The sequence below is a fragment of the Zonotrichia leucophrys genome, chromosome 8 (genome assembly GCF_028769735.1).
Source record: "Zonotrichia leucophrys gambelii isolate GWCS_2022_RI chromosome 8, RI_Zleu_2.0, whole genome shotgun sequence".
NCBI classification, from domain to species: domain Eukaryota; kingdom Metazoa; phylum Chordata; class Aves; order Passeriformes; family Passerellidae; genus Zonotrichia; species Zonotrichia leucophrys.
In genome coordinates this window covers 17,860,047-17,882,573 of record NC_088178.1, presented here as the reverse complement: position 1 = coordinate 17,882,573, position 22,527 = coordinate 17,860,047, and the positions used below count along the sequence as shown (strand labels likewise).

The following is a 22,527-nucleotide window of genomic DNA, read 5'->3' as shown; positions in this document are numbered from 1 at the left end:
TTAGTGTTCAGTTATAAATACATTTGAATTTTAAACTGAACATATGCTGCTTCTTTGCTTGAAACTACCAGCTTTTTCTTGCAAAAACTGTGCCACAGACCCAGGCATGCCATAGTAATAAAATTTAGGATTGAGGATGTCAGAGCTCTTTAAAGATGGTATCATTATCTGAATTTGATTCATTAGATACTAAAGAGGTTTCTTACTTGAGGCTGCACAGTGATCAAAACTGATACAGGAATAGAGCTCCTCTGTCTTAGCTGTGATCTTGATTTAGTTCCTCCTTTACTACTCTGGGTATCAATTTCAAAATAAGCTTTTATTTATGGGTTTAGTGTTTTGTTGCAAAGCTGTTGTTAATTTTGTTTCCTTTGATAATATTAAGTTTCTTCCATCTCCGCTTAATACCAAATTTCTACAGCCAATTCAGGCTGGAGAATTCCTTGAATACTTAGTTGTTTGTAACTCCAGTTTCACACTCTCCTCCCCATAACCATTACATAATCATTTCTCCCAATAAAATATTTTTGATCAGATCAGAAATGTATGAAAGACTAGAAGATATTTCTTGGCTTCAAGACACATGCAAATAACTTATTTCAGAGAGAGCAAGCGATAAGATAAACAAGTTAAAAAAAGAAAAAAGTAATGAAACACTTGTCTGCTTCATTTGGCAAAGAATAAGTCTGGAGATTTTAGTGAATATCAGGAGTGAGCAGAGGAGAAAGTAAGGGAGGGAGGTGGATGCAAAGATTATGTAGGGATGGGGGCACTTTGCTCTCAGTTTAGTTTGTGGAAATATATGCTTAGCCATAATATCAAATCCTGAAGTAACTTTGCTAAACCTGGTGGGAACTTGCTTGCATTACTTGAAGTATTTTTGCTTGCATTACCTGAACATTTTCTGTGTTGATTTCCAAAGAATGTCTCCATATTTGAATGAGGATAGCTGAAAGTGAAGCTTGGCCAGAATTTCCCAGATGATGATGAGAGGGTTTTAACTGTGTTTTGTTTCACAGCAAGTGATGGGGCAGTTTTAATCTGCAGTGGCTAAGATCAGTTTGAAACCGTTTGCAGCTGAGTAGTGGCCATCACTTTGAAATTTAAGAGAAACCAAACATATTTCAGGAGATTTATTTCAATCACAGATAGGAAACAATGGGGTCCCATGGCAAGCTGGGAGTCTGCTCCTTTTAAAGGAGCACATGCCACTTCAAGGAAAAAAAAGCATGAAAGGAAGCAGTGGTGTGCAAATCAAAATAACCCCTTTGTCTTTCTGGATCCATGCTTGGGGAAGAATAGAGTGTAGGAGAAGAATTCAGACCTGTCTTTGTTCAGTCTCCAAAGGCAACTACTTTCTCTCTGGATGAGAAGGAAATTTAGTTTTAATGGTGGTGGAAGCCTTCCTTTATTTTAATGATCAATACAGGCAGTTGGCAAAAATGCTGTCTTCAAATAACTAATTGTTGAAGATTAGAAATTAATTGGCTTGGGTTTGCTGTTTTGGTTGGGATTTTTGGTATTTTTTTTTTGTTACTGCCCTTCCACTGCTACATAAGATTCATTGGTTTTTCACCTGCTGTCAGCCACCAAACTGAGCTTCTGGATTCATTCTGTCCTTTGCTTTTTTGCTAGATAAATACAGGTTCATTTCTGGTGAGGGGTGGGATTAAATGTATAATGTTTTGCTTTTTTTATCATGTTTTACATTTTTTATCATGTTTTACTTTTTTAATGCTTGTAATGTCTGTATCTTAAATCCAGAAATATTTTGTGCTCCTTTTTCAGGTGACAGTACTCCAGTGACACCACTTTACCTGAAGCTGAGCAGAATGACACCTAATCTTGGGTAAGAGACCTATTTAATTGGAGGTGCTACTGTGACAAGCATAATTTGATGGCTCCTTCCTTGCTGTTTCCTTTCATCCTTTTTTAAAGCATTGCTGATGGAGTTGAGTTGAAGGTAGGCCCCTCTAAATTTTTCATGTGCATTTAGCCCCTGAATTAATGTTATCTTTGGCAATTTTCACCAGTTATTCAATCCAGTGCTGCCTGCCTGCCCTCTGAGCTTTCAGGCTAGCGCAGGACCCAGGCTCAGATCACAAAATTGCAGCATGACATGCTGCCACTTAAGCACTTAATTATACCTAAGGAGACAAGGATCCACATTGTACCCTTTACAATAGAGCCACAAGAAGAAACAAAGTCCCAGTACCTTGCTAGCCAAAGGGATCTTTGCCAGCACCAGGTGGTGGGAAGCATGAAGAAGTGAGTGAGGTGACTCCTGGCACTGCCTGTGCAGTCACGATGACAAGTTTTTTAAAAATGCTGATTTTGAGAGAGAGGCTGGTAGTGTTTGGTGTCAAGGGGCTGAAAAGGTGCCATATGGGGCTGGAAAGCCTGCTAGTCATTCCTGATTGAACCATTTTCAGTGCTCCCCCTCCTACTTGGATGGCTGCACTTACCTGGCTGCTGTGCTCTTGCATCCAGGTTTTGCCAAGTGGTTATCTTCCTGCTTGCACCTGTTTATTCTGTATCTGCCTCTCTGGATGGCAAAGTCTGGAGGAGTGCAACCAGTTATCAATGATTCTGTTGGCATTTTTCTGTCTGGTTGAGCTAATTTATCCTGGAGTTCTACCAGTGGTCTAATTTAATTACCTTGTTTCAAATCCAGTTTTAGTGGGAAATGCAGAGGAGTACAAAACCATGAAATTCATTTATTTGAATAAACATGTACTGTGTTTGTTTTACATCACCTGTGATATCTGTACCCAGCTTCTCTTTTCTAGTAATGATGGACAGTCTCTAAGTCATTGGGCAGGGCCAACTAGTGTAATGGCAAATGTAGGTGTTGCAGAATTTCTGAGCTTTGTAGCTTAGTGTAAGTTACAATACTACTTGCTTTCCTTGAAATACAGACACCATCATGCTGTAACTTCATCTTAAAGACTTTTTTGTTCTCTTACTAGAAGGACACCTGCCTTTGTATAAGTTTATTTGGAGGATCCGAGTATGTTAAATAAATTAATTTTGTGCTAGATAGATGTAGCCGAAAAGAATTGCTAGAATGTTTAGAGTGGATGAAAATCTGTGTTCTGTATAGCCACTGACTGGTGTAGAGGGTTGAGGCATTGTGATTTGCTCTCCTGTGTCTCTGGTTTGAATTTATAGGAGAATAATAGCACCATACTTGATGGCATACTATAGTGGGACACTGAAGTGTCACACTGCAAGGTGTTTAAGGCAGTAATAGAAAAATGTCACTTTAAAATAGAAAGGTGGATAGTCAATGCTTAGGGCTTTCCCTGGGACTGGTTTTGTTGGAGGTTATTTGACAAAATCTCATCTTTTTAATGATTATATGAAACAAGTATCTCTGTTCAAGAAAATGTATCTGTTATGTATTTGAAGAGAGGTTTACTTTGTATTCTACAGAAGCTGGACATGCAAATAGAGTATTTGCTTATAAATTCCTATGGTCATTGAGGAGATTTTATCTAATTCTTTTCTTTTAAATGAAAAAACTATGACAAAGACAAAGATTTTAAGCCGATGATTGGGATCCAAAGGACAGATAATGCAGGCTCCAACTGCGTTTGTAATAGTTCAATTCTGTAAGTGAAATATGTTCTCTAGCTCAAAAAAGAATGAGAATACGAAAGATGTTGTGTCAGTGATTCTTCAGATTTTCATTCTATTGATCAGAGTTGAAGAAAATGTATTTCCATACACCTATCTCCTCTTTCAAATTTCCAGTCTCTGTTCTTTGTGTGCTCCGTGGAGAGGCTGTATACAATTATGCCTTGCTAGTAAAACAAGATAAAATAATATAATCCCATTGCATTGTCACAGAGATAAAGCATATGGTAGCTTTTTGTTTTAGTTGATCAGCAGGGTGGCCTAGTAAAATGAATTCCCGTCTCCTGGCTTTGGCTTATCTTCTGATTCCTGAGAGACACAACAAAGAAAAATAACAATAATAATAGAAGTCATATTTTTGCTTTCGTTTGATGTGAATATTGCAATAGTGGAGTCTCATGACGAAAAGGACAAATAATTGTGTGTACTACCTGAACGTCAATGGCATCACATGCTGCAGTGTGACTGTGTTGAAATGTTGGACTTGTGAGATAATTATTACACAGTTATAATAACAGTAATAAAACCACATTGAGTATGCTATCACCTCTAGCCTGGTTATAATTGGTACCACACCTAAAGGTCCTAAATTAGGTCTGCTCAAGTACAAAACATAAATAGCATAAGTTTCTTCCCTGAACAAGTCACATTTTTAGTGTTTTCATTTCTGGAATGTGCCACTCCTGTCAATTATTGCAAACATTTCCCTGAAAAAGGCTCTGAATCTCATCTGCACAGCTTTCTTTATGTATCCAAGAAGAGCAGTCAAATAATCAAACTGTTATTTTCTCAGAAATAAAAAATAGGCAGCTTCTGCACTTTGTATGTTTGGTTTGTTAAGAGTGGTTGTCCTCTCTTGGTTTGGGCAGCCTGGAAGGAAACACACAGCACCTCCTGCATTGCATCTTGCTTTGCATGAAAACACTGCCGAGCTTCCAGACAGGGTTTTAGCTGAGGCCATGCTGGTTAATTTTGTTAAAAGTCTCAGCATATAACTGATACTAGGGAATTAAGAGAGGTTGTTCTCTGTGGGCTCTTTTTCCCTGTTGTGCTGTGAAAGAAGAGTGAATTTCACAGGTACTAAATGTATTTGCCCACCTCTTTTTTGTACCCCAGAGAAAGACTACTGCTCAAATCACTGTACAAAACCCCTCTGAGCCACGTTCAGGAGGCCCTGAATGCCTGTGCTTGAACTAGGGCTCTGCATCTTTATTAGTAATTCCTGTTAAAACACCTTAAATTTTGTGGTGGCTATCACAAGGCAGGATCATTCAGAGAACCTGCATATCATAGTGATGTCCTTCAAAGCCTTCACCAGCCTCTTCCCCTCCTCCCCCCCTTCAGAAAGCGCCGTGGAGGGGCTGCCTCTAGGAAGGGCTTTAAAGATCAGCCTCACTGCCGTTCTCTAGCGGGGGGGTTCTTGTGCCCCCTTCTGAGGCCACTGAGAAGCAGCAAAAGCTATATTCCTGAGCCTGTAATAGATGCAAATTGTGCAGATGAAGGAGACGAAGCTCTAACAGCCGTTGAATGCAATCTGTGAACACTACTGTTTCATTTATAGTGATGCTACCTAGGCATTTGCACTTAAAAGGAACAATAAAGAGGTGTCAGAACAATCGCAAGGCTGCAGAATTGAAACTGCGGCAAAGACGTTTTGAGCCATGTGAAATGTTGCCTGCAAAAGATCTCCTTTTTCCGTTAGTTTTTGTTATTACTGAAGGCTGCTCTAGTTCTCCTTGTTTTATGACACCCACTGGTTCATTTGCCTTCAAAGACTCAAGATGCAAAGAGGCAGGGAAACAAATTAAGTCAAAACTGCAGTAGCTGGTGAAAACTGCACGAAGAATGTCATGGCTGCTCTTTATTTGTCTATTTAGGTTTGAAGTAGCTTTGCTATACAACTGGATGGCTGATTCACTAACTTGCCAGCTGCCTCTAGCAGGCTGCAGTAGAGTTGCTGTAATGTTTCAGTGTTATTCTTGCTTTCAGGACAAAGGGCTGATCCTCAACTGATGCAACCTTTGGAGGTATGCGTATTACCCTGGTGAGGATCTGAACTGCTGTTGCCTTTTAGTCTTTTTATTTGAAATAGAGAAGGTGAGAAATTGCGCACTAAAAATTTAAATACAAATCTGGTGGCTGTCAAACAACAGACAGTTACTGATTAACAAAGAATAACGGGCCTGCATATAGTGTCCTGTTAAAAGCACAATAAGCTGTGATTGTGTGCTGAGATTATGATTATCTGCAAGCACTTGATACTTACTGCCTGCAAATGTGAAAGCTGTGTGTGCCTAGGAAAAACAAGGAAACAGAGTACTTGCTGTACCACAGTAGGTGTGTTCAAAGGGCCCTAATCCTACTGAATAAGAGCAAATACTGCTTGAAAGGAAATATGGAGTTTAAAAATGGAATATATATGATTTGTTAAAAAAAATAAAATTGGAGTAAAGCTGTATAAATTTTAGGGTATGATTGGCTTTGTAGCTACACCAGATTAAGATGCATTAGAGGACCTGTTGTCATTCTGGATCTTCTAGACATCCTGTGGGATACTATTATCTGATTTTTATTAGTATCAGTCATTTGAATTCCATTAGTGTTCAGAGACCCTGATTTAGACTCAGTCATAGTAATGCAGCTGTATCACAAAGAACTCACAGGTTAAATAGACAGAATAGGCAATTAGCAGACAAATGCCCCACAACTAAAGAAGATCAAATTACCTAAGACCTTGTCATATCTTAATGTTAGTTCACTTTGTTTTTTACATACCTCAGTAAAATGAGTAATCTGTAAAATAAGAGCGTGTTGTTCTGGTACTTTGGAAAAGTTTGAGGAAAACTAATGATAGCAAAATGCTCTCAAAACATTCTATTTAATATATTATAAGTTTAAAATGATTTTTTTTTCATATAATATGAATTTGAACTGTGTGAGTCTCTTGCATCTTTAGCTTTTAATGAGGAATGTATTTCCCAGGGAAAAGCAGCAGGGGCAGCAGGACTGTTTGTTTTAATAGTTCTGTGTGTGGGTCTGAACCTGTGAGTGAACAGGAGATCAGCAGGGCAAAACGTGCCCTAAATGCTGTAAAGTCTTACACAATTGTGTCAGGCAGTAAACCCAAATGAACTTGCAAAGTCATGCACTAGTTCAATTTTGGAAAGGAAAACCTGGCTTTGAAGCCAACCAAATCAATCCCTAGTTCAAATTAAATTTGGAGTATCCTGTGAAGCTCCAATACACAACTCCAATAACAATCAGCACTTTAGGTGCAGGCAAATAATGTTTCATTTAAAAGAAATTGGATAAGGATTACTGACAGAGAAAGTTTTTGATGCTGTTTTGTCATTAAAGTCAAATTATAGCATTATTGTCTTAATCCCATACGTCTCAATCATCTCCCTCTCCCTCGGTCTCTCTTTAATGCACAAAAAGCCCCATGCATGGTTGGTCTTGTGTCTTCATCTCATTAAAACCCTGCCATGCAAATGTATCATAAGTGTTGCCTGAAGACTTCTGTCTCATGCAAAATTTAGCTTAAACTCTACTGGCATCAAATAATTTGTTATGCACAAACCTTCTGTTTGGTTTGCTGACATTCCTCCTTAGCTGGCTCTCATGGCGATTCATTATCTTGTGATATGGATTTCCAAGTATCATCTTTGTATTGATTTTTATATCTTTAATAACCACTCCACAGAAGATGGCTCCACTTGGTGTCATTGATCGCATCAAAAATTCAAAGCTTACAGAAATACTAGACTGCTAATTGGTAGCAGAACATTTCGGACTTCATCTTAATACAGTCTTAATCTTCTGCACTAACCTGACTTGAAGATTTCCTTATTAAGGCTAAAGGGAAACTTGTGAATAACTGGAAATTACCTGGTGAGAAGAGGTAAAAGGCAGTAAGTGGAAATAACAAGGGTTAGATCTGAAAAACAGCTCTCTTTTGTCTCTTCCCTTCACCGAAGTATCCTTCTTAAGGAAGAAGCAGTACATAATTCTTCTAGCTGTGGAAAAAAAAATGTACGTTCACAGCATCCCATACTATTCAGTGGGCCAAATGGCATTGAGTTTCTGATGAATCAAAGACAGTTATTAGGTCTGACAAGTTCAAAAAAGTGTGCTCTGGGTTGCCTTTTTCAAAAATAAGTGATCAAAGAAAGGTAATTTTAATCTTTAATTTTTCATGTAAAAATTAAGGGCTCTATTTGTAAGCTAGACAGCCAAGTCTGGGCTAGGTTTGAACCTAGAATATCTGAAAATGTGGGCCAGAACAACAATCTGAGAGTCCTTCAGTCTGTTTAATTTGCCTTGATGTGTTGTTTAAAGCCTCTATCTCGTTAGGTTTTTCAGCAATGTGGTTTGTCAATGACAAGGAGGTGATCTGTGTGTCCATATTTTTTCATGACTGTTATTTTTTCACTAAGTGACACTTTTTCACTAAGATTTTCTCCAGGATTTTGCACTTTTTGTATTCTAAAACTTCGAAGCAACTGAAAATAAACCACACTGAGTTATGGGGAAGGGTTTTTTTAGAAAATCCAGTGATAGACAAAGAATATGTAGAGACAGCAACATGTTAAAATCAGGAAAGATAATTTCTCAAAAAAGCTGCCCTTGTAAATTGTTAAAAAGCTGTTAAAAAAAAAGTGTCTTCCAACAGCCACATGGCCTGTGGATTAAACATAGCAAGGCAGATTGTCCAGCTACTACTACGAGTATCAATCAGGGCTACTCAATCAGTTCTTGCCAATAAAAGGCACTGAGACAGCACCAAGTCTGCTGGTTCAGTCAGACACTGCATGCCATCTGTGCAGTGGGAGCTGCCTGGTATGTTTCCTAAAAGATTAGAAGAACAGTTAGAAACATAGGATCTCCCACAGGAATGTGAGAGACATCATATATCTGGGAACTTGGTGAGAATAAAAATGAAATGTGTTCATAGAGCAGGCTGGAATAACCTTGGTCCCTTTTGACCTCTGTGGTAAGAAGACCTCTTTTTCCACTAGACCCTATCAAGTCTGTCAGGTTAGCACTAGTTTCTTTATGAACAACCTAAATTTGGAGCTGGCTGTAAGAAACTCACATTATTCTCATAAAGTCCAATCAAAAACACATTACACGGTTAATGCATCCATACACCTCTCATGCCTTTATTATGTTCCTGTTGTCACTCTCAGACTGAGAGGAAATTGTTCACATCAACCAAATCTTCTCAAACAGGAATCTAGCAGCTCTTTTCATTTCAGATTTTTACTGTGTTCATCACTATCCTGACTGAGGAATGTATTCATGGAGTAAACCAATCAGTCAAGGAAATGCTGTCTTTTTATTTCCAGGGAGAGGAGTAGAAAATATGAGGCCAGTCTAAGCGCTGCTCATTTACAGGGGTGAACAGTGACTCGTAGATTTTTGTCTAGCCCTGCAGAACAATTCCTGTGAATGATTATATATGAATGCACTCCTTAGCCATCAGAATCACTGAGGGATTTATGGTTTGGCCTGGGGTAGGCTGTGTGATGAAGGACAGGGATATAGCTGGAATGTAGTCTAAATTTACTGGCTTCCAACTTCATGTTGTTCCTCTTAGTTTTGAATTGGCTTCCATTAAAAAAAAAACCTTTGTAAGCATTCAATGACATTTATTATGGACATGATATTTATTATGGACATGTACACTACCTACCATAAATAGAATTGGAAGATGCAACACATTGACAAAAATTTGGTGGCTGTATACTTGTACCTGAATGCAAGTGCACCTCTCCTCCTTACCCCCTAGTAGCAACAGAATATTCATAGCGGAGTGCCAGAGCAAACATGGTTCAGATGTCTATTGAATCGCTACTGTTCTGTCCTCCTAAGATTTTTTTCCATTTTTTTTTTCTCTAGCTATATTATTGAGCATTCAAGGATGGAGAAACTGTGGGCAAAAAAGCTACTGGTTCATCCAGCAAATAGGAAGTACTGAACAGTAGAAGCTTAAGAGATCACCCATTAGCTTTAATTTCTACACATTTTTTTAAATTCCATTCATTGTTTTGATTTAAGAAAACTTCTTGTTTTGAAAGAAAATACCTGTATTCTCATGCCTTAGTTGCAGGCCACAAGAAAAAGGGAGAATCTCAAAGCATAACTTGGATCTTTTAGTAAGCACCATTCTTCAGATCTGTCCCTCACTCTGTCCACCTGCCAGTGTTCACGGTTCACGACACGTAGCTGTGAGGCCTGGCTGTGTGCAGGACACAAGGGTAATTCCCATTGATTTCAATGGGTATTACATGCATCCTGCAGCGGGAGAGTAGGGCCCTCAGGTTTCCCTGAATAGCAAATAGTCATGTAAAATCCACAGATCCTATTCTTTCCCTGCAGGGTATGTTGAAGTCAATGGGAGTTACTTGTTAGACGCTGTGATGGGAAAAACTTATCCTCATAAGATAAAGCGGTCCATTCATCGTTGCATTTTGATTAATTTTTTACCAAGATCCTAGTAATTAGATTTTTTCTATAGAAAATATATTATCTTCTGACCTTCTTTATTCTATTTTATAATTAAGAATGGAGCTAACCAAAAGGAAAATGCATACAAAACAAAAGCCCACAGAAGAAATGTGAGAAAACTGAATTTACAAAATTGCCGTGAATTTAGTGTAGAAGTTAAACAACTCTTTGTGAGAGACTAAAATGGTATTCTCTTATAACACTCTCTGCTCACACCAGATATCCTAACACAAACTTCTAGCATTGATTCTACAGATCTAAATAAGGAACTAGAATTTCGCAAATCAACACAGAAATTGACATCTGTTTCTTATGGCTTGAATTTTGAGACTGAGTTTCCATCAAATCAAAGTTTACACCCGTAGCAGATTTTAAATATCTCCTTCGCTAGCATGTTGCAACATTAGCTGAAGGAAAGGCTTTCTTCCCATCCCCCTGTCCTCTCCTACTCTTCCACCCCCAAGTGCTCTCCTTGAAAGCAGCAAAGAACTTAGGAAATCTGGGCAGTCTATCAGTTTGCTATGGTTCATTTTACCTAATCCAGACATCCAGCACAGCAGGGGGAAAACTGCTGTATCTAGTGAAACAAGAGCATGAATAATTAAAACTCTGTTATTAATGAACTTCCAGTCGTTATGTAAATGAAACTGATTTCAAGTCTAATTTGTCAGCCTGAATTCTTTTTCTGTTCTCCTTTTGTCTAGGACAAGAACTCATCATAATGGACTTGATAATAAAACACTGGCAGACATGCTGTGTGCAGTGCCCATCTGAGTCAGGGCTCTTAGCATGGTTAATTGATACAGTTACTGCGGATAAGTCTATAAGGCATTTGTATGGCTTTACGTTTTACAAGCTTTTTCTTTTTTTTTTTTCCTCTTTTGACAGTGCTAGCTATTCTTTGCACATTCCTCATTACCGTTTACCTTTACATGAGGGGTGGCTTGTAATTACTGGCTGGTAAATACTTTCCTTCTCATTCCGTGCGCCGTTCAAAGACAGCAGAGTTCAGAAAGGTCTGTGGGAAGGGAAGTCTGTAGTTATCAAACAATGCCTAACAGTCACCAGGAGAAAAAGCCTGTCAAAGCACAAGGCTGCCGGGCCCTGGGTCCTTGCCCCATTGTCTTGGATCAGGTGTCAGTCATCGTCCTGCCCGCTGCATTTACTGTGATACGAAATAACCAGTATTGAAGTTACACAGAAAGGACGGGCACTCCACTGGGAAGGGTGAGATTAGGTTTTAAAAGAAACCCTGAATTTTAATTTTTTTTACTTTCACCGAAACCAAGCAGGATCTTTTGAAATAGCCCATGCCCTAAATTGATTGAGGCTGTAGTAGACAGCCAGATAGAGTGAGGTAGGTGGGGCTGAAGGGCCTTAAAATCATTATTTGTTTGGGGATTTTTTTTAAGTCCTCTTGCTTCTGTCCTTTAAGTCTCACGAGTTAAATCTCTCTATTTGTCTTTCTGTTTATTCCTGTCCATATACTCAGTTTATTTTATTAGTTCTGATTTATACAGTCAGGGAAAAGTTGTTAGTGAAGATTCAGAAAGTAACCCAGCAGAGGAGCATAAGCATATAGTTCCCTCTATACTGTTGCCTAAGAAAGAAGAGGTTAACAAAAGAATCCTCAAAATAGGATATTAAGAGTATTTAAAAGTAAATAAAAAGATAAATAAACCCAGACCTGGAAGAAACAGTGTCTGCAGTCCGCTGGAACCAGCCTAGGTCTGGTATCAAGAGTGGAAACTCAAAGCTGGATATTTTACGCACAAGAAAACTGTGAAGTAAAAAGTACTTATTTTAATCTGTGTCAGGAACAACCCATCTTTTTTTTTTTTTTTTTTTTGTAGCTGGCTCTTAAGGTTTTTTTTCTTTTTTATGATGAACTAAGAGTGCCCTTTAGATGCCTTTATTTTTTTTAATCAGCTTACTTTCTTTAAAACGGTGAAAAAACATGGCTGGATCACTGGTTCTACTAATAAGAAATTGGACAAGGGTGAAAAATTCTCAGTATAGAAGTGGAAAGCCATATATTGAAGACTTATTTTCCATTTTTTTTCTCTTTTCCTTCACCCTAGGCTTTTTCTCGGTGCCATCATTGTGCAATGGTCTAAATAAATGCATACAGGGTAATATCTGGCATTATTCTCTGAGTAGACTGGCCTGCTGGCCCTTCTTTACCCTGGTGGACCAGGCAAGATGTGAAGGGCTGGGAGCTGGGAAGAATTAAGAGGAGGACAATTCTTGGGTCAACTTGCCTGCACAGGGGAAGTTTTTGGCTTGTCTGCTAAACCTCAGTGTGTTTGGGAGGGCTTCTGAGCATACCTGTGATGCACTGTGTTACACTCTGTTGTGCTCTGTAGGGTAGTGACCAACAAATCTCTGTCCTGCCTGAAAGAGGTTCAAATGCCATGGGGGAACAAGTTCCTTGCTTCCCTGGGTGAGGCAGATACCAGCCTCAGGCTTTCCTTTGCAGAGCTGTTCGGGACATTTCGATTCCCGTGCCATCTTTCCTTTCCTATGCAAACTGTAAAAGGTAGTCAGGGAATATTGTTTAGTTTCTGTCAAAGGAGGAGAAAGTTTTAAAAGCAACTAATTTCTGTCACACCTTGAGCTGGGAACTACATGGTGCTTTGAACATTCTGTCAAAGAGGTTTGGTGTACTCATGGTGTGTGTTAAAATTGCTGTGGGAGTATTACTGGTTGAGAGTAGCTATTAGGTGTATATTTAGAGGAGGTATTTTAATGTCTGCTAGCCTGACTTTATTATTTTTACAATAATAAGACCCAAAATACATTCGATACTTGCTGAAGCTTTAAAACATTCTTGCAACATAAACATAATGTAAAATCTAATTTAGTTCTAAGGTTAGAGCTGAAAAGCAGCAAAAAAGAGAAGGGAAGAGGTTGAGCGTTTCAGTGAAACAAGTTTTATGCAACAAAGCAGGTGTTTATAGAACGCTTCATTTTAATTCAGTGAAGCTAATATCCCAGTTTATGTTGTTTGGAGTAATAACAGTGTAACACAGAGCTTTAGCAAAGATTTGCAGGTTTTCTTTAGGTCAGTAACAGTTGCTATAAACACATCGGACTATTTTTTTAAAATTATTATTCTACTCCATCTACATCCTGTAACTGGAGGGGAGGGGAAGGGGAGAGGGTTAACAGCTTTTACAGTTTAGAAGGCTTTTCTTTTTGTCACATTTAAACGAAATATACACAGGTGGCTAGGTGGCACTGTGGATTAATGTACTTCTGAATTAATGTGCCTAGAGTGGCTTGTATCACAAAGTGAGTATATCTGAAGTGCAACTTGCTTCCCTTCCTGGATCACCGTGTATGCAGTCACTTGAATTGCATTATTATTTATATCAAAATCAAAAATCCAAACTAATAGACACTGTAATCATGAGAGAATTATATTAATGAACCTGTGTTTTGGAGTTATGTTTTGCAGACCCTGCATTTGTGTTGCGGCTTGCTATTTATTCTAACTGTAAGAAAAAGAAAGTTACCTAAGCTGCAAACACTGTTTTAAAACGAAAAAAACCAAACCAAAACAAACTTTTCCGGTGTTGTATTTTGAGTTTTAAAAGTTACTTTGACAGCAGTATGGGCACTGAATGTGCTGTGGAAGCACTCTAAGGCTGGGAGCAGTGGGCTCCTTTTGAAGCAAGAAGTGTTCAGAATTGCATGCTGTAACTACTGAAATCCAACTATCCCAAGCAGGCAGGCACACATTGCCCAAAGCCATATACAAATTATGCCTCTCTGCAAACCTATTTCAATGTAAATATTATCATTTTTTCAGGGGTAGTCCTTCCACTGCAATAAAATTGATAAATTTAACTCAACAGCAACTTTAGTAAAGTTTAATGATTGCAGTAGTCTCTGCCTGAAGCCAGATGAACCTTACTCATTGAAGAAGTTTTGCCCATTTAAAATATTTTGCTTCTCTAAGAAAAGGAAAGCAGAATGCATATAACCAACAGAACTCAATTATTGCACATTCTTAGTCTCCTTTAGTCAACTCCAGAGGTAATAATCACTATAGGGATTTCTAAAAGGTAATTACTGTATATTGCTTAATTATAATTTATTAAGATCAAACATACTTCAGTATTTAGTTGATGTAACAGGAAAACACAGTCTGTGTTTATAGTTTTAAATGCAAACAGTGCAATCTGCACTGAGGCTTTAAAAAATGTGGATTTTAGGGTGCAGCAGTTTAGATGTCAAGACGACTGCATTAGCTGCCTTCCCCTTTCTAACAGAAAATGCAGTTTCTGTAACCTGAGGCAATAGTTCTTTATAATGCATTGTATATATTCATTCTTACTCCTTCTTTCTACTAAAGTTGAATGTTGTAACAGAGGGGAATTGATCAGGTACAGAGTATTAACTCTAAGGTATTCTTTCATGTGCAGTATTAGCCAAAGATGTATACAATTAGTTAAAGAAACAACTCTGGAAAGAAGTAAGTGCCTGTAAAAATCAAGCTGATTAAAAAAGAAGTACCCAACATCCAACTAGATCTATTTTCCTTAAATTGAAAATGAAAGCTGCCACTTCTACTAAAAGCCCTTGCAGCCAAGAGATTTCACAGCAGTTCAGTTAAAGCCTAGCTAATGAATATAAGTTACTTTAGTGGATTTTAGTTGACTTTGAAATTAAAGTCTGAAACCGTCGGATGCTACTAGCAGAGCTAGACTATAGCAAAATGGACTTAATAAACTCCATTGTGCACTTAGATCCCTAGTGAGATTTGCCTTCCACCCATGACCAATTGGTATTATTTTTGTGGTGACTGGTACTTTTGTCTCTGAGACTGGGATTTCTGGGAGTGATTAGCACTTTTCAGCAGTGATTGACAGGTTGTAGCAGCAATGAGACAATAGGAGGAATCATTAGGAATTCAAATGCAGATTTTTGTTTGCATGCTTTAGGACTGATTTGTGTGGAAGTGAAATCTAGATATGAGGGCAAAAATCAGCTATTATTTCATCCATTTTAACAAAATACAAAAGGAAAAAGATGAAAATGTGTTAAATAAAAAATAAGTTAAAAGAGAACAGAATAGACAATAAGATCGCACTACTGTTAATAAGATTCTCCCACTATGTCAGTTTTGGTGTGGGGGGTTTTTTGGTTTGTTTTTTTGTTTGGTTCGACATTTTCTAGTGGTTTTTTTTTTCTGGAGAACCCTCACTTAAGTGTTTTGTACAAAATGCTGCTTTAAGTTTGTAATAGAAATGGTAGAGTACAGTTTGTAGTAGAATATTTTTTAATACTGCTGAATTAAAATCCCAGCAAAAACTATTATCACTTTGCAGGGGAAATGTGTATGTTGGTGTCATACTGAAGCTTCATAAAACCAGCTCTGTTGCATCTAAACAAGAGGCCGTAGGGAAATAATTATAGTGACTGATTCCAAGCATTGACCAGCAATTGATAATTGGCCATAAATAATTAGGAAATTATGGCACATCAGTGGTGTAAATTATGTAAATTTAGTAGCTATGTCTCTAGATGCTGATTGAGTGCTTTACAAGTGATTTTTCTTATTCAGATTATAAATTTAATATACTGTACATGACAATTTAATCTTGTTTGGCATCAAAGCTACCAAGATAATACAGAATTATACAAGCCTAATCAAAGAGAGAAAAATCAGATGAACATCATTATTTTGGAGAGCTGGTTTAATGGGAGTTGACATTTTCAAAAGAGCATGGATTCTTCTTTTTTTTTTTTTTGAAACAACAATTAATCTGAACTAAGTTTCTGAAGCAATAGGCTAACAGAAAAAACACTGACTGAAATCTGAAATTATAGATGTGAGTGTGCGCTCACAAGGTATTATATATTTGAAGTATGATTTTGTATAGCACACCCTGTTTACATAAAATGATCATAGACCTGAGTTTTTATTCTTAAATTGTGCGCTCTTCAGGGCAAAAGCTGTATTTTTTTGTGTTGTGACTAAACTTTGTAGGATTTCATGTTCTTTTCCTCCTCTGTTGATATCAGCAAAGGTCTGTAACTTTAGTACTTTATGTCTTTGTACAATCAGATGATGTTAAAAACCCCATCATATTAGCTAGCGCATATTGCGCAGAAATGCATAATGCCTCCCAAGAATATAATTTGGAGCCCAAGGGGTTGGGCTTTTGTGAATGCTTCTGCTCTATGTAGTCTGGTTTTGCTGGACTTGTTAGAATATGTGCTGAGAGATGTTTCAAAATTGATGGCATTTAGTCCTGATGGCATTTTATCTCACAAACTACTTAGTGTTCACAAAGTGACCATTTTACTATGCATAGTTAAGAAAAATCCTAATATTAATACAAAATAGGAATTGTCCATGAAGTCAGCTAGTTCCTGGTTATCAGTGCAGTGTAATTTGGAAAAAGCTTCTAAAAAGTTCTAGGTAAGATATTCTGGTGCCAAAGTGGTGACCCAAATAAGCATGTCTCCAGCATAGTGCACACATTCATGGAGTAGTTATTGCTGCAGTGTCCCACTGCTGCACCAGTGTGGGAAAGGTTTCAGCCCTCCTCTCTACCTTCACATTTTCATTCTTATTAATTGGATTTGGCACCCGGAATCAAACAGAACCTTTGAGTCTGCGTTTAACATTCAGCACGTATTTGTGTCCCACTGAAGCTGGCTTTGCTGCTGTGGGACAGGCAGGGGTGCAGTGGCTCAGGGAGCGCAGCACACTGTGGATGGGTGGATAAGGTGGAGGAAATGGGGCTCTGAGGGGTGGAGGGAAGAGCAGGAGAGACTCAATGGTGCAAACCAGTGTTACCTTCCAGTGTCCTGCCAGCCCAGCTTGGAGCATCTGCTGTTCCTGTGTGAGCAGCAGCTCCTGCTGCTGCCACAAGTGAAGCCACCCTGCCTGTGCTTGCCTGCCAGCGCTGCTAAACACTGCTGCTTTTGGTTCCTTTAGAGCTGGATACTCACCAAAAATGCTGTCAATTCAACATTAATATTATATAAAAAGAACAAAAAAGCACCAAACTCTTCTGCCAGCTAAAGCCTCTACCTCCACCTTTGCTTTTAGTGAAGAACAATTTTAAACTCACACCTCTTCTAAGCATGATCTTTATTTAAATTTAAGTTCACTTCTTCCTTTTTTCTTTCATGTGGTTTTATTCATATCTCTGATTAAGAGATAGCTATTTGCTCATTATCACTTTGCATTGGAAGACTTTTTTCCCTTATCTAATTAGTTATAAAAGGCTTTTTTTTTTTTTTTTAAAGGGTCTGATTGCTCCTTCTGCAATACAGTCTAGACATTTTAAGGGAACTAACTAGGGAAAAATCATATCTGCATTCTAAAAAATAAGGTAATTTTTAAATAACTCCCAAGTTAAAATGGACATATGGTAAAAGATAAAATGTGTAACCTAACCATATAGATATTTAGATTCACACTGCCTTTTTCTGGTTCTGTCAGTGCTTTGTATGGGGAGATAAGGGCAGACTCATAAGGCTGTGATTCAGTAGAGGCTATTTCGACAAGTTTCCACTCTGAGATTCTGTTCATCAACCTCTAATTAGCACTTCATCGCTTTCAGCTTTGTGTCACCCAGCTGACTAGAGGAAGATGACACCTCCAACTTGAACTGGGCTTTTTTCCATTTTCTTGGAGCTCATCAAGACATGTGGTGCTTTCTTAAAGTGCAGCTGGTGCTGGCACTTTCATTGTAAATTTAAATCGCTGTGTTTGGAAAAAGGTGATAAGAACAGTTTGTTTCATGTCCCTGGTGTTTAGCCTGAGGCAATTCCCAGCAAATATATTCAAGGCTCCTTCTGGTTTGATCTGCTATACTTTTTTGTATTATTATTATTAATAATAACAATGCTAGAAAATATGTGCCCAAAAGAATACTCTGTGCAGTGTATACATTTTTTCCCACAGACACTAAAGTTTAAAAGAAAACAAGACCCCTTTAAGCTTCTATTTAGAAAATTGGCAAAAATATGGAGTTTATATATATGTTTGGAGAAGGAGGAGTCAGGTTTTTGCAAGTTGTAGGGTTTTTTTACATTTTCTGTAACACATGTTTTGAAGAAAAAGACATTTAATTTCTATTGATTTCACATTCTGCTCTTTTGCTCATGCAATAACATATACCAGTAATTTATTGCATGGAGGTTTTTTCCTGCCTATCCAATTGTTATATTATTTATGAAATAAAGCTAATGAACAATGATATGTATTTATCTCAAAATACTTATGCTTATGGAAATGTGCTGAGAAAGACCGTTTTCAACATTTTAGCTGTGTCCATTATACTCTTGTCTTAAATGTTTATTTGTGTACGTTTACACTGCTAAGATCTGAAGGTATACTGCTTAATGGATACATTTTTTGCCCTTTAAAGTGTCTGATAAAATGTGTACAGCATTAAGAAAAGGGACTAAGAATTTACACTTCAACTTTTCTATTTTTAAATTACTATATAAAGCTTTTTTCTTCTGAATATGTACACCATATGCACAACTTAGTTATACACTTAACCAAATTAGAGAAATTCCATCTCAAGAGAGCAGCTATTGTATGTTTATTTAGGGGAACTTTTCAAGCTCACAGTTAAAAATAATATTTCGTTGTGCTATAGAGTAGGAATTAAAAATCATGTTTGTTAGTCTTTTCTTTCATTATTTTTACTAACCTTTAGAAATAAAATTTATCTTAACAAAATTTCTATCAGTTTCTTTGTTATTTGGTTTTTCTGGTTTGCTGCTGTACATTTTAATTCTGAGACCTAGGTCGTAAGTACTGCAACAATAAAGGGCATTAAAAGACTGAGAACCTTCTATAAAGGCCTTATGGAGTGAGCACAGAATTGTCCCTCTTTTCAGCGAGGCAGAAATGAAAGCATACATGAGAAAAATTTAGCTTGATCCAACTTTTAAAAACTGAGCCAACACATTGGCTTAGATCTATTTTTTGCATTCTGACTAATAGTTCTGGTGTAAATTGCCGTATTTCCATTGCTATAGAAATTAAACTCTGGTTTCTCTGTGTATGGAGAGAGGCAACATATGTAGATAGTGGCACAATCCTGTATTTATGATATTCCATTTTTCTATAAATATAGATGTTCTCTGATTATCAATAGAGCTTCTCATTAAAATTCAGATTTAGATACAAAATGGTGCCATTTTTTCCTAATATTTGAAAACCTAAAAATATCTCTATAGCTCTGAAAATCTGTATTTTAGCATTTACATTCAGCAGTTTATTGCAGTAGGAAATATTTCAAACAGAAGAAACAAATTGTTCCATCAAAGTACTCTAATAATTTAGAAGAGCATTTTTTTCGCTGCAAACCAAATATTAGGAATGAAGTTTAATCAAAGATCTAGTGCTCCATTTCCACTGAAGGCAGGAAATAACTGATTATTTCTCTGAGTTTTTGAGAATCAGCCCTGTTAGGAATAAGATTAAGCTCAATTGCAGTCTTGAAGAATTGGCGTCCTCTTTACTGCAACCCTGTTACAAATGGTTTTACATTGTGAAAGGCTTCTCTTAATGATTGTTTGCTCTTTTGATGAACTAGCTAATTGTCTGCTGCTCCATTCATCTTAATTCAGACCCATTACCCTTCATTTTTCCTCTCTACCCTTCAGCAGCTCCTGCTATGGCCTTGCACTGCTGTCACATCCAGCAATGTAAAACCATTTTGCTGTGGTGCCACGAGGAGCCTCCTTGTGCTATGTGCCGAGAGATGTGAAGTAAATGGGCTCTCTCTTTTCCACAGACTTTATGGAGCTCTGGCTGTTACATTCCCACCTTAATACCCTGGTTTGGCAATTTCCTTTGTGTTGTGACTGCCTAGCCCGGACTTGGGCACCCGGGGCTCACAAATTACCCCTTCTCCTCTGGCATTTGAGAGGTTGGGTATGGGCCAAGGTGTGTCCTAGAGAGACACCTGTGACACAGGGTGAGGGGTTTATTACTTTGAGCCCCTGGCTTCTGCCTTCTGCTTCATGACCCCCCATGACAGACAAAACTGATTTTGTACATGCAGGAGCACTGGAAGCCTCTGCACTGATTAGAAAATGCATTTGATGAAGGTTTACTTACCTACAGGGAGTTTCAGGCTGTCAAGTGCATGAATCTCACATTCAATATGTGGGACTTGGCTGATCTGCATCTTTTTGCCTCCATATTGTCTTGGTTTCCTGCCACTGGTAAAACCCTGTGAATGGCAATTCTGAATTTCCCAAAAAAATTCAAACAATTTTGGTTTTACCCAGCAGCTGTCAGATCAAAGGTATTTTATAACCTTTGGCTGTATAAATAGTTATATGAATAAGAGTTGCTTGCAGTTTTCACATATTTTGACTTTCCCTGTGTAGTGCACAGCAGTCAGCATTTCTGAGAATGGCTAATGTAGGACTGGATGGAGATATCTGCATGGATTGACAATTGGTGATAAACGAGGATCTTCTTATTAACTGGGGATAAGAGATATTTCCTGGTGAGGGCCGAATTCTCCACATAAAGAAAGACAAGAAAAGCAGGGTGGCAGGGACTATGTGTTAGTTGCTAGGCACTTAATTCATCCTCAGACCTCAAGGACTCAGCATGGGGAACAACCGAGATAAATAATTTGCATTGGCTGTGCCGTCTCTTGCTTTTGCCAGAAAGTGTCAGTTTTTCCTTTCCTAGTAGTAGCACTGATGGCAATTACTATGTTCTAGGATGTTTGGTAAAGGAGAACCATGTATCTATTTATAAATGTATATTAAATGAATGGTGCAAGAAATATTATGGTAATGGAAATGTTTGTGTGAGCCAAACCCATCTGATAAACAGATATGGGTTTTTCTCAGTGTAATTCACCACCACAATGATAACCCAGCAATATAACCAATATAAGTACAGATATAAAGGTATGAAACAACATATTGTCAGAAGCAATAAAAAAGATTTAGCAATGTGTAAACAGGATAGATCCACAAGAGGCCAAGCATGGCAGTAGTTTATTATACATACATACCTAACTGAAACTCATACTGAGAAGAATGTAAAAGAGAAAGGAGTGGTAAATTGTGATGGCTGTTTTTATTATTCTGCTCTTTAAGAGAGATCTAATTTGGAATTTGCATTTCACAAGAGTGCCGAGTTTTTTGTGAGTCTCATTTTAAGAGCAGTTAGCATTTATGTAACTTCTTAATTCATCAAGGTACAAACATGAACTCTAACCAGCTGCAGTAGCAGCTCAGGATGAGAAGGTGAGTGTGCTGCTGTGCCCTAGGATAGAGCACCACTAAACAGGGAATAGAAACAGGAATGTGTCCTTTGTCCCCCCTGTGCCAGAGCCAGCTTTGGTATAGTGATGAGCAGCCCCTGTTCACTGCTCTTTATTGGCAGCACAACAAACCTGCCTAAAGCCATCACAGAGAGATGGGATGACAGTAATACAATTGCTGCTTTTGCTCTCTTTTGTGTAGTGGTGCTAGATTAGTAGTTAAAAAAGAAGAATAATAAAAAAAAAGATCCCCAACTGCACGCTTTCCTGAAGCTCTTTCTCAGCATGCACTTGCTCAGAGCTCCAGGAAGCAATCTTACCAGTCCCAGCATTAGCAAATTAAGGTGACACATTTATGCATTATGAGATGGGCTTAAAAATCATAAAATTACAGGACCAGAGGGGAAAGGAAAAAAAAAAAAAAACAACAGAGGGGAAGAAAATAAAAAGGCTGTATTTCTTTTCTTTAATAATTATTTGCTTTCATTTTTATTAACTATTAGAAGGTACTAGAATAGTATTTTAAAACTTTTCCTGACCTTATATTTTAAGAACTAGGGTTCTGAAAAATATTAAGGATTGTGAAATCCTAGTAAACCCATGAGTCTTCAATATGCACTGCAGCTGAAGTGGGCCAAATGCTCCAGTGAGTCCTGGGGCAGTGCAGGCTGCTGTTCTGCACCATCCAAGTGAGTCTTTGTGTTTCTGGAACCTCTGGGAGACCTCATAGGAAACCTGACATTTACCACTTGTGGGGAGCAGAGTTATATGAAACACACCCAGAACATACACTTATCATTATTTTCATTGTATGATAAGCATACATCCAGTAATAAAGGATCTATAGAAAATGGGTATCATTGACCCAGAGAATAACAGAATAACAGGCCTTAACTGTAAACTTTAATGTGAGATTATTGTGAAATAATTAAATTGACAGCAAACACCTTTGGCTGTTGGTGATTCATAGTACTTAGGGTATACTTCATTTAAACCCAGAGAACAGTGTAGTCTTGGTCCTCTTTAATTCAGCCATATGGATTTCTGTGGGACCAGGATTTAACCTGTAAGCCTTCCAGCTAAATTGTTGAAAAGTTTAGAA

General features: G+C 37.9%; 1 protein-coding gene across 1 annotated transcript in view; it reads left to right on the top strand.

The window, feature by feature from the left end:
- The first annotated feature begins 1,920 nt into the window (after positions 1–1,920).
- The window catches only part of ADGRL2 (adhesion G protein-coupled receptor L2), a 311,598-nt gene continuing 290,991 nt past the window's right edge, over positions 1,921–22,527 (top strand). The window contains exon 1 of the mRNA XM_064720284.1: positions 1,921–1,963. The gene's annotated coding sequence lies outside the window, so the exon portion shown is untranslated. The remainder of the gene's footprint in view (positions 1,964–22,527) is intronic.